Source organism: Salvelinus fontinalis, chromosome 6, assembly GCF_029448725.1.
Source record: "Salvelinus fontinalis isolate EN_2023a chromosome 6, ASM2944872v1, whole genome shotgun sequence".
In the NCBI taxonomy this organism is placed as follows: Eukaryota; Metazoa; Chordata; class Actinopteri; order Salmoniformes; family Salmonidae; genus Salvelinus; species Salvelinus fontinalis.
The window spans coordinates 23,658,166-23,672,547 of record NC_074670.1 but is presented as its reverse complement, the minus strand read 5'-3'; positions in this window follow the sequence as shown (position 1 = coordinate 23,672,547).

Sequence of the window (14,382 nt, the reverse complement as noted above, 5' to 3'; positions counted from 1 at the left end):
CCAGTGGGGGTTGTGCTTACAGCCCAACCCCGTGCAGGACGTTTGGCATTTGCCAGAGAACACCAAGATTGGCAAATTCGCCACTGGCGCCCTGTGCTCTTCACAGATGAAAGCAGGTTCACACTGAGCACATGTGACAGACGTGACAGAGTCTGGAGACGCCGTGGAGAACATTCTGCTGCCTGCAACATCCTCCAGCATGACCGGTTTGGCGATGGGCCAGTCATGGTGAGGGGTGGCATTTCTTTGTGGGGCCGCACAGCCCTCCATGTGCTCGCCAGAGGTAGCCTGACTGCCATTAGGTACCGAGATGAGATCCTCAGACCCCTTGTGAGACCATATGCTGACACATGCACATTTGTGGCCTGATGGAGGTCATTTTGCAGGGCTCTGGCAGTGCACCTCCTTGCACTAAGGCGGAGGTACCAGTCCTGCTGCTGGGTTGTTGCCCTCCTACGGCCTCCTCCACGTCTCCTGATGTACTGGCCTGTCTCCTGGTAGCGCCTGCATGCTCTGGACACTACGCTGACAGACACAGCAAACCTTTTTGCCACAGTTCGCATTGATGTGCCATCCTGGATGAACTGCACTACCTGAGCCACTTGTGTGGGTTGTAGACTCCGTCTCATGCTACCACTAGAGTCAGAGCACCGCCAGCATTCAAAAGTGACCAAAACATCAGCCAGGAAGCATAGGAACTGAGAAGTGGTCTGTGGTCACCACCTGCAGAATCACTCCTGTTTTGGGGGGTGTCTTGCTAATCCCCTATAATTTCCACCTTTTGTCTATTCCATTTGCACAACAGCATGTGAAATTTATTGTCAATCAGTGTTGCTTCCTAAGTGGACAGTTTGATTTCACAGAAGTGTGATTGACTTGGAGTTACGTTGTGTTGTTTAAGTGTTCCCTTTATTTTTTTGAGCAGTGTACTTTACTTGAAAAATAAAAATGTACTAAATAAATACCCTACCATCTAACACTATACTCACTAGGTTTAAAATTATATCAAATAAAATTAACACCCCCCTACTCCACTAATTAAATGTATTTATTCCTACCTCATGCCATCACCCTGAAAGGATGGGACATCACCACTTTACACATCCTGTAACTCTTCTGCTGTCAAGTCTCGCACACCCAAATACCTCTCTGCAGCTGCCACCATAACATCAATTTTCGGAGACTTCCGTTCCATCCCTGCAGAACAATTAATAACCATTGCTATAAATGCTAAAAATCCAATCTTACTGAAACTTATTTGACTTTTTGGCCTATCCCTCTGTATGGGTATATCTCTACTACTCTCACCACTCCTCCCCCTTAACCCATCTTCCTCTACTTTCTTCACTGCCTCTGCATATGACAACTTCTGCTCTACTTTAAACCTGGAAACCTCAACATGCCTCTCTCGCACGGGACATTTCTGATCCCCAGCTCCATGGGCACCCCTACAATTAACACATTCCACTACTTTCCCCAATACTACACATTCCTTTGTCTCATGCCCTTCTGCACATTTCTCACACCTTGGACACTCCCTCATACACACTGCTGCCACATGCCCATAAGCTTGAGACCTGTAACATCTTAATGTATTCGGCACATACACTCGTACAGGATAACTTATATATCCTTACTTTTATATCCTTCTCTTTGTCAGGCAAAGACTCAACTTCAAAACTCAAAAGAACAGACAATGACTCTTCTGTTTCCCCACTCTCGCCACCCTGTCTGCGTCGCATCAAACGACGAGCATCACATACACCGGGAATCTTTGCCCTCAGCTGGTCAACGTTTATATATACTGCTACCGCAGTTATCACTCCTTTCATTTAGGCCCTTTTCTTGAAAACAAAACAATTCACTTTTCTTGCCGTCATTCGTTTTACTTCGAGCGCATTCTCCATCTGACCAACAGAAACACAAACAATTATCACTAGACCATTTCTGGTTACCCTCACCGATTCCACATGACCCAACTCTTTTTTCACCCACCATGAAACCACAAATGGATCAGCCAAAAGGCAAGAGTCCACTTTTTCCATAAAATTCACTCCTACTGTCAGACTCTTCTTCATCCTGATCCTCGGTGCATACCTCTGTCTCCGATAACTTCACTGCACCTACCACCTCCGATGCTTCAGCCTCATTCACTGCCATTTCTCCTCCTGTCTTCAGCTCCCTCTGCTTACACTTTCTACCATTCTTCTTTGACAAACCATCTCCCTTTTTCCCACCATTTTTACCTGACTCAAGCTCCCCCTCTTCTTCCCTCACTCTCTTAGACCTCTTCTCCCCCTTTTTCTCTCCATTCCTTCTCCATTTTCCAAGTACACGTCTCCTTATGATAATACTGCCGCTTCATCCCTGACACCCATCTTGTAAGGGGAAAATAGGGACACCATTTTCCCCTTCCGGAGTTCTGCTCATGTCCCCCCATCTTCAGTGTTCACTGCCTTCCAAAGTGTCTTGCTGCTGCACTATGGGGATATGGTCATTCATGTGTTCTTATTGGACAAAACACAACCTAAACAATCTGCAAATGCATCCAACAAGTTTGTAGAGTTACAAGCTTGATAGTCATTGTGTGGAAAGTACTAAACCTTTGACTAGGCCTACTTTTGTACTTTTTTTGTCTGAGTGAGGGAAATGCTGTAAATTAAGATGACTCTATGTATTTTGAAAGATGAGATATTGAGGATTATAATAAATACAGCTTTGATGTCATACAAGCAAGCCAAACATCCGTGATTCCAAATGTGCATTTGAACTTCACATTTCCAAATAATAAAACTCATGTCATACAGTGTCCACATTTATGATCACTATGTTTGATGTACAATACTACAGTTACAAGATGACATGGATCATGCCCTGGGTTGATCTGAACAGAATGAGCCTGTTTGTTTATTGTGAAGAACATTTGCTGGGGCACATGCACCTGAATGCACTCATGGCTCCTTTCTATGTGCACCAAAATTACGATCTGTAACCAGGTTTCGATTCAACCTTTTTATGCTAGTAAAGTATATGTCAGATGAAAAATATCATGAATAGGCCTGATGGAAACAGAACATTTTTCGGCAAACTTCCAAATGTCGACAAATCAAAATTCACTAGACAAGGTGGGATCTTTTTGTGTCAGTAAAATGAATTAAGCGTAACATTTCAGTAGAAACGCTTTTATGTGCAAACATTGATATAATAGGCTTTCATTTGCAAACATTGATATAATAGGCTAACCATCATATCGAAGTAAACATGTTGTGTGGTCCTCACACTACGACTCGTCGGGAAAGCATGCAGTTTATTAGGCTACAGATGAAATAAATTATAATGAACTTCACAGGGCTTGATGCTCCTTTCCAATAAATATCGAGGGTCTTATTCTGGTGACATGATAATTGATACATGTCTGCCCGTTTGACAAATAAAAATAATGTAGCTCTTTTGTTCATAATAATAATGTCATCATGTGTAGACTATACCTGCGCTCTAGCCCAGTGGATCCCAATCTAGGGGTGGCACAGGGGTCCCAGTTTGCCTCTTGTCATGTCAGTCATTGCATACCTTATGCCACGTTCATAGTCAGAAATATGGAAACTATGACATTTCCGACTAGCTAACTGGTTGTAGTTATACATGTGCCTCGTTCAACGAACGAATCAGCAAGTCGGAAAGAGTTTCCTAGTACCGACTAGCATGTGAACGTGTCATTCGAGAGCTATTTATAACTGGCAGAAATGTCCTGATCAATTAGCTCATGTCAGCTAACGTTATTTAGCTAGGTTTTTTAGCTTATAGACTTTGTTGTAATGTGTGAGTCACTCAAATATCACATGAATACACATTAGACATGGCAACACGTATAGAATTTCAATAAAATTAGCTTTAAATTGCTAAATGTTCTCTCCACCAACAAAAGGGGTGTGAACAGTTTGGGTCATGAACAGTGTTTGTGCCCATTGAAATAGACGTGGCGCACAAGGGGAGCCTGAGTGTTGAAGTTTGGGAACCCCTGTAGGGCTTTTGGCTAGAACGCATGTGCCAATACTAGTGGGCACACTATATAACTATATCGCTATATAGCGCACATTTTTTTGTGAGAAAACCATCAGTAGAGTTGAAAATGCAATGGAAACGCATTTAACTTGTATTTTTTATTCTGTACATGGGAATTTAACCACTAAAGGTATTTTATGTGCACTACGTCATCAAGCACAGCCTTTTATCTGCAGCAAGTCAATTTGATGGGAACACATCTCTGGAGATGTTTATCACATTGTTTTTATGCAGATTTTAGAATAATTGCATGAAAATCTGTCGCCAATTGGATGGAAACGTAGCTTGTTTCTCTGAATTGCCTTCTGAAAGCCTAACACTGTAAGATAATATTTTATAACTTAGCTAGTCATGTTGGCAATAACAGCTTTCAAACCATGCTCAACTGACCTAGATTGCGATTTATAATGGACCGTTTTTGAATTGCGTGAACAACAACAGTAGACTAGCCTAATTGTGTGATGGCGGGGATGCTGGGATATTGTTCCAACTGAAACAACTACAAGTGTGCTTGCTCTAGTTCCTTATCGGCACAGGGAACAGCTAGGAGAGTACCTTATAGTTGATGACTCTTCTTTGAGTCATAAAAGTGCAGTGAAATGCTTAGGAAATGTGCACGCTTTGGAGAGGTGTGTGGCCACTAGACACCAGTTAGTCCTCTCACTCAAACCCTTGTAAATGTTTTTCTTATGTTGCACCTTCCTCACATTTTCCAGGAATAGTTTTATGAGGTTAGTGAATGTATCCAGAGTATTTTCAGATTTCGTTATGAACAAATGCGGCAAAAAGTACAGTAAATGTTAAATGCACATAAAATCAGCAGTGTTATGTTTGGATTCAGTCTTGTGTCAGGTGAACTGTTGTGTACTTACCTTTGGTCTAATCATTTCATATTATCTCCAAACTGTTCTCTTTCAATTGCTGCCATGGTTATGCATATGTTTTTGATATTTATCTATAAGAAACATTTAAATGTAGCCCTATTCATAAGTGAATTTGTCCAAATTCGTATTACTTGTTCAAATGGGGGGACCATTGCCCCTTTTACGTGTTAGTCGGAACGAGGAAACTCCGTAATGTTTGTCTTGCTAACTGGTTGAACACAGCACGTGTATAACTACAACCAGTTCGCAAGTCGGAAATGTCAGAGTTTCCTATTTCCGGCTAGCATGTGAACGTAGCAATAGTCCCCCCATTTAATGAAGTCATAACAATTTGGAATAGCTACATAAAGTCCTTATTTTTTTACTCAAAAACACTCATCCAATAGCCCTGTAAAACTATTGAAGCTGTAAATACTGCCTGTTCTGGTGAACTGGTTCTATTGGAAGGTTCAGGTTCTTCTAATCATTAAATGTAGGTTGTATAGTCAACTCTTGTGGCCCTACTTATCCTTAGCTCACCTAACTATAGTAGTATAAATCACATTCTGCACTAAGGGGGGAGGTCAAACCTCTCCAAAATGTCACATTGTGTAAAATCTTTCTATGCCTTCTTATAACTTCTTAAATTAACATTATTTGATATAGACAAAAAAAACGCTATTGTGTCCTTAATAAGACTGAATAGAGAAAGTATTCAACAATAGCATGCTGTTAATATCTGCACTGTATGTTTATTTCTGATATATCACATGCCTTACTTTTATTTTCCTGCATAATTAAAATTAGGATTCATGTTGATTTAAATGTAATATTTTTTGTCTTCCCTTCTCACCATCCTACATCTCCATAGCCAATTGAATGCTGATGTTGTCTTTGGGGATTAACTCTCCATGGCATTGCAACACTGGTGTCCCAGTTGCAGCTCTAATGGCTTCACTGAGGTAGAGCCTCTGTCACGCAGCAGCCATGTTGGCTCCCCAGGGGAAAGAACAGGGCTCATCTGGATGCTGGAAACTCCTAAATGGGATAATTTTGTTTGTGTGACTCGTTTGTCTCTCTCGCTCTCATTCACTCACTCACTCATGACTCACTCACTCACTCTGTTTTACAATGGTTCACATTAAATTTCCCTGATCTGTTCTGATGTTTTGAGTTGCTTGATGATTTCTGTGCAAGGTGCTGAAGTGAAGAGGGGGGGTTGCAATATATCTGAATACCTCCAGGGGTCCCTGTATTCCATGAGCTCGGACATGCAGTATTCTGCTCTCTCAAACATCAACATAAGCAATGAATGGCAGTGAACTGGACCAACATATTTCATGGTGAGTTTAAAATCTCACAGGTGTATAAAGAAGAAGGGGCCAATAGAAATAGAGCTGCATGCAAACTGAAGGACTCTACAATACAGCTTTACACTGTGAGGAAAATGGGGTTGGATTTTTAGCGTGACTGAACCAGACTGAACACTGCTGTGCTGTCCATTGTTTCACTTCAAACAACAATGAAATGTACTGTAGAGCAACCAATTTGGATTCCAGGCAATTGGATCAGCTTACTTCAAAAGAAATACCCCAAACTACCACAGTGATAAAAACATTTCAGTAAGGGGCCAGTCAGTCAAGCTGTGAATGGGAAACAATTTAGTTTCAAGTGTAATGCAGCCTAAATCATGCAAATTTATATTTTTATAGGTTGTGTGTAGAATAGCAAAGAGCATCTGCTGGCTTGCGTCATCTAGGGACATCCATATTCCCTATTGATGATTGTCTGCATCATTTAAGAACAGCACAGCAACCACTCTGACTGCATCTATTGGCAGGGTGGCATTTGCTCTTTGCTGCCTGCTAACATCTCACAGATTACAGAGAACACTGTAAACAATTCTGAAGATTAAATCTGGGTAAATCAGTCTATGGATCAGGGATAAAGAATGTGATACATCAGTAGTGCATCCGACTGCCGACTGCTGGGGTAATCTGTCATATGATCACAAACATCACACATGCTGTTTTAGCTAGCTAGCCAGACAGTTTAAGAGTAATGATTCCAATAATATTTCTAATTAACTACCGATATGTCAACATTCCATTCAAACAATGCAGTCAATTCACAGTAATTATATTACACAATTTCTGATATATCAGAGGCCTTACTTTTATTTTCCTGCATAAGTAAAATTAGGATTAATATTGATTTAAATTAAGTGTTTTTTGTCTTCCATTCTCACCATCCTGCATCTATCCTCAATCTGCCTAATTAAACTGGGAGAGGAACAACTTTAGACAGACCATTGTCATGACTCTCCTGTGAAGACCTGAAGGATCAGGTTACGGTGGGTCCGCTCTACAGCGCCCTTTTTCTCCCTCAGAGGTGGAGAGGTGGAGTGGGCTGCTTGATGGCTGGCGTAAATACTCTGCTTCTGGGCTCTGTAGTTGTAACGCTTGTCGTCTGGAGGAGAAGAAGAGGACCAAGGTGCAGCGTGGTAAGTGTTCATATCATTTAATAAAATATGCAACACTAAACAAAACAACAAACACGACAAACGCACAGTCCTGTAAGGTGACACAAACACTAAACCGGAAACTACCACCCACAAACACAGGTGGGAACAGGCTACCTAAATATGATTCTCAATCAGAGACAGTGATAGACAGCTGCCTCTGATTGAGAACCATATCAGGCCAAACATACCGAAATACAACACGAGGACAACATAGAACACCAGACATAGAATGCCCACCCAAACTCACGCCCTGACCAACCAAAACAGCGACATAAAAAGGATATCTAAGGTCAGGACGTGACAGTAGTATTGAGATTGGAATGTATGACTGTGGGACACAGAGAGAGACTTGGCCAAACTTTAACATCAAAAGGTTGAATGATGAAATAGTATTTCTGTAAATCCGGACAGTTGGGTGCTCAGTGGGAAACCAAAGAACAATCCTGTCGAATTTGTGAATAATTTGTGATGTAACTAAAGAAGGTAGGACAATGTGGTGGTATCTATTAATGTATATATTTCCCAGTTGTCAGAAGTCTTAACCAAGTCAGTGGCCACTCCCCCGTGAGCACAGACATTACACAGCGTCATGGAACTCTCCCCTTTTCTACTCCAGTATAAAACCTTCCGACAAAACATTCATTAGACCAGAGAGCATGGAACAGTAGCTAGATGTTGAAATGGTTAGCAATCTAAATAAAGACCAGTTACGTGCAGCGCCAGCTGAATACGTTACAAATGGTTGAGAAATCTACCACTCTATAGACCAAGGAGACTAAGGCGTGAGCCGGATGTTGCAAAATGGTTTAAACTATAACTCTACCAAAGGACAAGACCAGAGAATGTGAAGATCCTCCCCATGCTGAAATGATTAAGAAATCTACAAACTAAAGACCAATTATTCAGTCTGCAGCTGTTTAAGTACTTTAGTCTGGTAAACGCGACCAATCAAACGACCGAATGGTACTCTGGAAGATCCATTCTGGAGAATATTTCCTTGTCAAATGATCATTGGTACGAAAGACCTTGTGACTTCTGGGGAACGCAACCAGAGACTTTCTGTTGACTCTATCCAACAGACGGACCGGCTATCACAGAGAGGGCAACAAAGGCATGCACTCGTAAATATGTAAATTGCAATTTATTTTCGATTGAGCGGCTGTTCATGTGCAAAAGGGTTAGCATTTCCATGAGTATGTACGTGTGTCCACTCTGCCGTTCCCGCTCTTGAGCTGTCCCCACCCCTTTCCTTTGTCTACCAAGCCGTCATATTGGGTTCGTCCCCTAAGGACGTTAGTATGTTAGTAACCAATGTATGACCTGTGTGTGTTTATGTAATTCTGTGTGATTTAGTTAGTTAGTAAGTAAATAATTAAGCCAATATGTATATCGCTGATTCATAATTTGCGCTAGGGTTCGTGCAGATATCCAAGAGTTTGCGACATTCAGAATATGACTGATGAGGTAATAATACATTGATAAGTGACCGTAATCGGTAAGATATGAAAATATCTGAAGAGAGTTAAATTCGGGAAATAGAAACTCTTTAAACAACTTTTTCCCGTGGTGCCCCAACTTCCTAGTTAATTAATGTTTACATGATTAGTTTAATCACGTAATGATAATGACACAGATCATTTATTTGATAATATAACAATCTTCACATTAATGAATAGAAAACCAAGGTCACGACACCATGCAAACAATCAGTCACAACATCTTACTTGGATGAGGTGAATTTCCCCCTTACTATGTAAGAGCTTTTAGCGTCTGGAAAAAAGTTATATAAATCAGAACACACTATGTCAAAGACACACTCAGTGCTTAATTGACCAAATTTCATTTGAGTTGCCTCTTCGTTAATTCTCTCCCCCCCCCCCCCCCCCCCCCCCCCTCTCCCTCACTTTTTGTTCCGGCACCTCCCGATTTACAAATTAAGCACTTCATACACTAACACGTCACTCACAGGGTAAAATATATAATCCTTGGTTTACGCATGAATTGTCTGAGAAATGACAATAAATCAATTTATCTTGGGCTAAAATTTAGCTTGGGCTAAATGCTAGACTGACTGATTCTATGTCTGATTGGCAGTCCTTCAGATATTTCAGAAATAGATTAGAAAACCAAAATCAACATATTTCTTGAATTGTGTATCTGAGAGTGGTGGTAATCCAGAAAACTTCTGGAAAGAGGTCAAATCTTTTTAAACAACTCCTCCCCCTCGTTGCCCCAGCAGGTTTTGACAGCCTCTGGTCCCATACTAGACAACATTTTAATTTGTGTTTTTCTTTTTTACGATTTTGCTTCATCTGGCCACCTGTTTGAAAGGAAAGTTTGAAAAAATTCAGGTAATTCCACTAGAGGGAGTCCTTTAGTCAACCTCAGAACATTGAAGAAAATTACGCTCTAAAAGACTTACATACTTTATTTTCATTTCAAGCATTTGATTTCTATGGTGTATTAAGTGCTTTGCCAAAGTTTGATGTTAAAAAAAATCCATGGGGGCTGATTCACTTGATCTCTTCTTACCAGTGGTGTAAAGTACTTAAGTAAAAATACTTTAAAGTACCACTGAAGTATTTTTTTGACTATCTGTACTTTACTATTTATATTTTTTGACAACTTTTACTTTGACTTCACCTTATTCCAAAATAAAATAATGTACTTTTTACTCCATACATTTTCGCTGACACCCAAAAGTACTCGTTACATTTTGAATGCTTAGCAGCAGAGGGAAATGGTCCAATTCACACACTTATCAAGAGTACATCCCTGGTCATCCCCACTCCCACTGATCTGGTGGACTCACTAAAGACAAACGCTTTATTTGTAAATGATGTCTGGGCGTTGGAGTGTGCCCTTGGCTTCCCATAATAGTAAAAAAACTAGAAAATTGTGCCGTCTGGTTGGCTTGACATAAGAAATGAATTATACTTTTGATACTTACCTATATGTAAATCAAAATACTTTTAGACTTTTACTCAAGTAGTATTTTACTGGGTAACTTTCACTTTTACTTGAGTCATTTTATATTAAGGTATCTTTACTTTTACTCAAGTATGACAATTGAGTACTTTCCCCACCAATGCTTCTTACTGCAGCTCTCTGCCCCACTTATTGCAGAACCATTGGCCTATAGTTTTTACTTGACTATTGTTTCTGGTGTTTTCCCTAAGATCTGGAAAGTGGCACATGTCCTCCCCCTACATAAAGGAGGAGATCCTTCTGACTTAGGTTACTACCGTCCAGTTTACAAATGATCCTGCTTTTCAAAAGTTTTAGAATCCCTGACCAACTCACAGCTAAGAACTTTTTTACTTCTCACTCTATTCTTAATGTGCACCAATCCAGTTTTAGACATAATCAAAACAAATCAAAGTTTATTGGTCATGTACACAGACTTCTGACTCATTTCAGGAAACTAGGCGTATGTCACACGTCACTACTTCACAGGAGAGCCATTTGAACGTAGACTTCATTTTTTAATCAAAATGCCTTCTGGAACATGTGAACTTTCATGTGCCTTCATAACAAACGTGTATGCAATCTGTAAATAGGAATACTATTGTTAAATTTCAAGCATAGTTGGTTTACCACAGAAAAAGCCAGCAACCTTCCTGCTACATTTATATTTATGTCATTTAGCAGACGCTCTTATCCAGAGCGACTTACAAATTGGAAAGTTCATACATATTCATCCTGGTCCCCCCGTGGGAATTGAACCCTGGTCCCCCCGTGGGAATTGAACCCACAACCCTGGCATTGCAAGCGCCATGCTCTACCAACTGAGCCACACGGGACCACGGGACGCTGGGACGCTGGTCCCGTGTGCTAGCCATGATTGGCTGAGATAATGAGTGGACTGGACATGCCGAGAGATGAGTTCGGATTGGTCTGCCATGTAGCGCGTTTCTGTCTATTTGAGCTTGTCAGTATGTATAGGTAATCCTGTCTAATTCAGATTTTTTTCTTAATATATCGCGTAGTATAACTGCATAAGTGTTGCTCTTCACTTTCTGGAGGACCGAGTTTTGAAATAAGTGGAATTACAGTATGATAGCTAAGGAGATGGAGAAAACACCTGTCTTCGGATTACATCTTCAAACTAAGGGCAACCATGGCATCCGTGACAGAGAGGGAGAAGCGTCCATCCATGTAAGATAGTCTAGCTAGCTAAATTTCAGATATTACACGTTTCTAATTTTGTCAGAAAGTCATTTTCATTTCAAGTTAAAGTGTACTGTTGGCTAGCTAATGTTAGGTGTCTGGCTAACGTTAGTAATATTATTTGGATCTCAGAGCCATTTGCTTGGCTAGTTATAGCCTAATGTTAGCTAGCTAACATTGAACCTGGTTGGTTAGCTACCTGCAGATTCATGCAGTTGAGATTATTGTTCATTGTTTAGCTAGCTAGCTAGATTCTACTATACAAGTAAGCATTTCAAATTTCAAAAAATTCTAAAAAACTGTTTTTGCTTTGTCATTATGGGGTATTGTGCATAAATTCATGAGAATTTTTTGGGGGTCAATCTTAGAATAAGGCTGTAAAGTTACAAAATGTGGAAAAAGTCAAGGGGTCTGAATACTTTCCGAACGCACTGTAAATATAGCTTGTTCTCTAATTCTCGCAATAATGTTTCAGATGAACGACAACCAGTGCCTTTAGAAAGTATTCATACCCTTTGACTTATTCCACATTTTGTTGTGCTATAGCCTGAATTCAAAATGGATCAAATGTATTTTTTAAATAGTTTTAAAAAAAAATTGAAATGTTTGCAAATTCCCCCCAAATATATATATATATATATATATAAAATTTACATAAGTATTCACACCCCTGAGTCAATACATGTTAGAATCACCTTTGGCAGCGATTACAGCTGTGAGTATTTCTGGGTAAGTCTCTAAGAGCTTTGCACACATGGATTGTAAAATAAAATTGTTATAGCTCTGTCAAGTTGGCTGTTGATCATTGCTAGACAGTCTTGCCGTAGATTTAAGTAAAAACTGTAATTATGCCACTCTGGAACATTCAATGTTATCTTAGTAAGAAACTCCAGTCTATATTTGGCCTTGTGTTTATGGTTCATGTCCTGCTTAAAAGTGAATTTGTCTTCCAGTGACTGTTGGAAGCAGACTGGACCAGGTTTTTCTCTAGGATTTTGCATGTGCTTACACTACATGGCCAAAGTATGTGGACAAGCGCTCATCGAACATCTCATTCCAAAATCATGGACATTGATATGGAGTTGGTCCCCCCCGTTTAACACAAACGCTCTACAACAAAACGTTCTTAGTGTCCAACAAGCTTTCTCTGACCTTAACCTTGTTCTGAACACCTCCAAAACAAAGGTCAAAACAAAGGTGGTTTGGTAAGACGAATGCCCCTCTCCCCACAGGTGGGATTACTATCTCTTAGGATTTAGAGCTTGAGGTAGTCACCTCATACAAATACTTGGGAGATTGGCAAGACAGTGCACTGTCCTTCTCTCAGCACATTTCAAAGCTGCAGGCTAAAGTTAAATCTAGACTTGGTTTCCTCTATTGTAATCCCTCCTATTTCACCCCAGCTACCAAACTAACCCTGATTCAGATGACCATCCTACCCATGCTAGATCAAGGAGAAGTAATTTATAGATCGGCAGGTAAGGGTGCACTCGAGCGACTAGATGTTCTTTACCATTCGGCCATCAGATTTGCCACCAATGCTCCTTATAGGACACATCACCGCACTCTATACTCCTCTGTAAACTGGTCATCTCTGTATACCCGTCACAAGACCCACAGGTTAATGCTTATTTATAAAACCCTCTTAGGCCTCATTCCCCCATATCGGAGATATCTACCTCAGCCCTCATCCTCCACATACAACACCCGTTCTGCCAGTCACATTCTGTTAAAGGTCCCCAAAGCACACACATCCATGGGTCATTCATCTTTTCAGTTCGCTGCAGCTAGCGACTTGAACAAGCTGCAACAAACACTCAAACTGGACAGTTTTATCTCAATCTCTTCATTCAAAGACTCAATCATGGACACTCTTACTGACAGTTGTGGCTGCTTTGCGTGATGTATTGTTGTGTCTACCTTCTTGCCCTTTGTGCTGTTGTCTGTGCCCAATAATGTTTGTACCATGTTTTGCGCTGCTACCATGTTATGCTGCTACCATGTTGTGTTGCTACCATGTTGTTGTCATGTTGTGTTGCTACCATGCTGTGTTGTCATGTGTCGCTGCCTTGTTATGTTGTTGTCTTAGGTCTCTCTTTATGTTGTGTTGTATCTCTTGTCGTGATGTGTGTTTTGTCCTCCCAGCACAAGGCCTTTTGTAAATAAGAATTTTTTTCTCAACTGTTTTGCCTAGTTAAATAAAGGGAAAATAAAATAACATTAAAATCAAAGTTGTTGGAACATTGCTGCAGGGACTTGATTCCATTCAGCCACAAGAGCATTGGTGAGGTTGGGCACTGATGTTGGGCGATTAGGCGGGGGCATTGTCATGCTGAAACAGGAAAGGACCTTCCCCAAACTTTCCACCAAGTTCGAAGCACAGAATTGTCTAGAATGTCATTGTATGCTGTAGCATTTAGATTTCGATTCACTGGAACTAAGGGGCCTAGCCCAAACCATGGAAAACAGCCCCAGACCATTATTCCTCCTCCACCAAACTTTACAGTTGGCACTGTGCATTGGGGCAGTTCTTGTGCTAATGTTGCTTCCAGAGGCAGTTTGGAACTCTGTCGTGAGTGTTCCAAGGACAGACAATTTTTACACGCTACATGCTTCAGAACTTAGTGGTCCCGTTCTGTGAGCTTGTGTGGCCTACCACTTCTCGGCTAAGCCGTTGTTGCTCCTAGATGTTTCCACTTCACAATAACAGCACTTACAGTTGACCGGGACAGCTCAACAGGGCAGAAATTTTACAACTGACTT